Raw genomic sequence first — 4,761 nt, 5'->3', positions numbered from 1 at the left:
TGCAATGAAAGAGGAGCTCAGATCCTGATCCACATGGTCAATCCTAAAGCCCAGGGTCTTTAAAATGTAGAGCCCCTAGAGAATAACTGAGCTCCCCCAAGAACTTCTAAACAATGACACGTATGAATAGTATCTGAGTTTACTAAAGAGGATTTTGTGATCTGCCAAGTAAGATTCTGGACCATACCCAGACCTGCCCTTTCACACTGGCAGGGCCCTGAACAAGAACACAAGTCAAAGCCCGTATGCCTTATGTCTAAATGTTAAGAGGAATAAGTCAATCTAACAAGCTATTAAATATGCTCTACACTTCTGTCTTGATAAATATACTCTAGAAAGCCTGGAAGGCCCATCTCTCCTCTCATCTCCCCTGCACATATACTCTTCCAAGTCCCGGCTCTACCCCACACTGCAAGGGGCCTGGCACGCACATTTGTGGTCACCTACCTGACATGTTCAAACACTATTCACAACGACCCTCCCCAACTCCCCATAGTTGTCCCTTGGCTATTTAGTGGTGTGGTCTGCCTCCAGAGTCTAGATTTAGGAAAACGTTCCACACAGATCTTGCAGCAAGCTCAGTTTCCCTCGGGAAGAAGATTCTGGGGACCCATGCATGGTCTAGAACATACTATTTAAAGTACAATCTTTGCAACCCTGCTGGTCCTTGAAATATTAAGGTCTGCACCAAGTCACTGTAGACCGAAAGCAAGCGTTTAGAGCCTTTCACGGCAATTGGCATTGCTGTAACATCCAAGTGTAGGATTTTGTATTTTACAGAAGTATTGGTCATCAATAGGAGAGTTCTTAAAAAGGCAGGGGAGATAGTGCTTATACCTAGATGGATAGAAAAGCTTGGTCTTTCTGTCTAGGAGAAGAGGGCCCCGGTGTACACATTCCTCTGGCCTACAGCCTCACCTTCTACAGAAAGGTGAATAGCCTGGGGGAAGGCTCCAGCAAAGGCCCTCTAGAAGTATAGGCTTCTAAAAAGGGATTTCTCTTCACCTAAGTCTAAGGCAGTTCTGACAACACCACCTCTTCTGTTTTTTTAATCTTATTTTAACAATCTACATATCTTTGGGGCCTGGTGCTCTGAAGAAGCTGCGAGAATGGGGAAAGTAAGCTCCGCTGTGAAGTGTGTGGGCTTTGGGGATCCCAGATGACAACAAGCAGATGCATAGCTAATAAGTGGCTAAGGGAAACTGCTAAGCCTCCAGAACTCCTGCTACCAGCATTCTACTGATTAGCTCCAGCAGGAAAATCAGGTCAAAGCCAATAAAATTCAGCTCCTATTAATTCAGGACTACTTTGACAGTTCAATGGAAAGATTTTAGATCTTGTTTTTTTCTTGCCCCAAACCTCAATTCCTGCTGAAGACACATTCCCTAGCCTGTTTTTCTCTGCCTGTTGATAAAGGGATTTTAAAGTCAAAAGGAATTTGAGGTCTGTTTCAAAGAAAATGCATTTTTCGGAGTAAAATAGATCTCAAAATACTATTTGCAATCATCTTGATATTATTGCCTAAAGGTTCTGGCCAGGAAGAAATTGTTTTTAAAATGACTTGGGATAAGGAATAAGATTCACCACTCTTTTTCACTTCATAATTCTATTTGTTTAACCTTTAATATGTATGTCTTTCCCTCTTTGCCCACCCATTCTGCATTCCCCTCACTGTATAACACACCCACACCAATAAACTGACAGCTGAGGAGAGCTGTGAGAGCTCCGTTTTTAAACATGATGAAGTATTAATTTAGCAAATACTTATTTCTGATACAGACCATAGAATAAGAGATTATACTTTTAGGGCACCTGGGTGGCCCAGTTGGTTAAGTGACTGCCTTTGGCTCAGGTCATGGTCCTGGAGTCCCAGGACTAAGTCGCACAGCGGGCTCCCTGCTCAGCATCTGTTTCGCCCTGACCCTCCCCCGCTCATGTTCTCTCAAATTCTAAAAAACAAAACAAAACAAAACAAAAAAAACACTTTTAAAATAGATGCCTCACTACAATTAACTTGTTTTTATGAAAATACCCAACTTAACTCTAGTACCACTTCTGGATATTGTCTATTCAAATACAAAATTTGGTGGTTGGGTTTTATGTAGGCAAGGAGCAAAGAAGGTAAAAAAGAAGAAATCTACTAGCATCTTTGTTAAAGATGATTCCACTCAATCTCTCCCACACACACACACACATCTTGTGACAAACCGACCCGCTTTCCTTTGAGGCTGGGGTTTTGTTCCACAGTAAAGATCACTATCAACTTTACATGAAGGTTAAATTAAAGATTGTAAACCAACAAGAGCTTTCAATATCACATTAAAGATTACGTAAATAGCCTTCAGTAACATCAATACCTTAGTGAGATGCTAGGTCCCTTAAGTACATACACGATTTTAACCCTGGAATAGTCTGTCAACAATAACCCTTTTTGCTCAAACAGTGATTTGATCTCTGGAGGCATAAAATGATTTAGGTCTATTTTCGAGCCTTTCTTGGTATTAACTTATTTTAAGGCAAGCCCCTTTTCCTTCTCCTGGACAAGTGATTATAACCTTTAGTGGGCATACGAATCACTTAGAATAATTTTTACAATACATATTCCCAGGCCATGCCCCCTAAAGATGGATTCAGTTGACTTGAGATCTAGCCAGATAACCATTTTTTTTAATAAGTATCCCTGGCAATTCCAACATAGTTGTTTCACAGAACAGCCTTTGAGAAACTGTACTCGAATCTTGAATGTGTTAAGTACTGAATGGGTCAAATAGCGCTTCCTGGTAATTTGAGCCCACTTTATTTTGATGACTAAGGTATCATGGGGGGGGGGGGGGGAGTGAACCTTCACAGATGAATTCACAAACAAGTACTGAATGATATAACCAAAGCTGCCAAAGTAAATTCAAATCCATAAATCAAAGAATCTTGTTAAAGTCGCCAAGTTTGAGAAGTAAAGACCATTTCAAACTTAATAGGCTCACCTAAGGAATAATTATATAAGGGAAAGCAACTGCTATTCAATGTTTAATTAGCACCTAGACATTGTGAAGTTACATGTAAACTTCTAAGTTTCTATCCATAGGAAAGAGAATCCCAAAAGTTAGAGTCCTAATGCCCTATAAGGTATTAACCAGGTTTGCACCTATGAGCAAATCTATTCCAATAGTCTTTTATCTGAGTACATATAAATCTCCACTTCTCAAATTCTCTCGAGCCCGCCTCACCATCTGACGAGTTCCCTCATTAAGCAATAGGCTGAATCAAAATATTGACATGTATTCGTTTGTAGGAGTCAGGTTTTTATTTCAAGAGTTGTGCTACCACAGCTTGAGGTTCTACTGAGAGGCACAAACACACTCACCTGCCAAAGCCAATTAAACCCTGTGGGTCAAGAAATACAATTTCTGGTGCTGCTTCAGCCCAGGCACATCTTTTCTTGGTGCCCAGTGTGAATTTCAAGCAGGAGACTCTTCCGGACTCGGTTTCTCTTTTTAGCCTCCTGCCTGTGTTTTTGTTGTGCTTCTGGTTCTTGGCACATTTGGTTCCAACTGGTCTGAGTGCATAGCCAATACATTTTTTCCCCTTGGTAACCACAGTAGGGATCTGGTTTTAGGCTTTGACAGTGTGGTTATCTCTATCAGGACGATAGACAGCTGCTCTGTCAGAAGAGAAAGAACTTTCTTGTCTCTCCCTTGATGTTCTCATGTCAATTAAAATATTTTGCACACATTAAATAGGAAAACAGCTCTTAGAGGAACTGGTGACTGCGTTTCTGCTTACCTTGATTTGTGGCTCAGAGAACATAAGTATGTATCTGTGTTTACTGTGGAGAAAAAGCTTTAACCCTCACTGTATAAATCCGAAGTATCACCCTACCTCTGAAGGGTATTAATACAGATGACAAAAATCTCAAGAAGCCGGTTTTGTGTTTATAGAGATTAATAACTGCTACATAAATGGAACATTCCTAAGATTTCTCTAGAAAATAAACAATTTTAAATGTGATAGCCTTTTAAGACAAAACAAGCAGAGCGCTTGACCAGAAGCATGGTTATAGAAGAATTCAAGTTCACATAATCAAGATGAACCCTTGGATAAGTAAGACTGGTGTGATAGTCTGGGTTAAGAAAACAGCAATGTTTTTTCTTCTGTGATTATATCCTAGTTCAGTATTATAAAAGAATACATTTTTAAGGATTGGATTTTGTTTTTATGAATTTCCAAGAACTTCTTATGCTGGCTCTTCAAGTAAGCTAATACTACTCCTATATTAGGATTATAAAAAAATCTAAGGCAACTCCAGACCAGTCCCTTAACAGCAAAGGAACCAAACCCTGCCCCCAACAGGCAAAGAGCCATTGCAGACAACTGGACTGAAGGCAGATGTGGCTCAGCAACACATCAGAGACATCCTGGAAGTGCCAGGTTCTGGGAACAGGGGACAGTGCACTGCAGGGTGCTACAGGACCTCTTCATAAGACCACTACTTTCAAGATCAGGAGACTAAGCAGATTTTCCAATAAGAGAAAACAAGACTATGTCCCAAATGAAAGAACACTACAAAAATCACAGCAAAAGAGCTAAATGAAAGATAAGCAACACACCTGATCCGGAAGTCCAAGTAACGGTCATAAAGATACTCACTGGACATGAGAAAAGAGTGGAAGATCTTGTGAGACCTTCAACAAAGACAGAAAATATAAAAAAGAACCAATCGGACACAAAGAACTCAAACAAATTTAAGATACGCTAGAGGGCATC

Source organism: Ursus arctos, unplaced genomic scaffold, assembly GCF_023065955.2.
Source record: "Ursus arctos isolate Adak ecotype North America unplaced genomic scaffold, UrsArc2.0 scaffold_17, whole genome shotgun sequence".
Lineage (NCBI taxonomy): Eukaryota > Metazoa > Chordata > Mammalia > Carnivora > Ursidae > Ursus > Ursus arctos.
The sequence above is the reverse complement of the archived record's forward strand: the minus strand, read 5'-3'. Positions refer to the sequence as shown.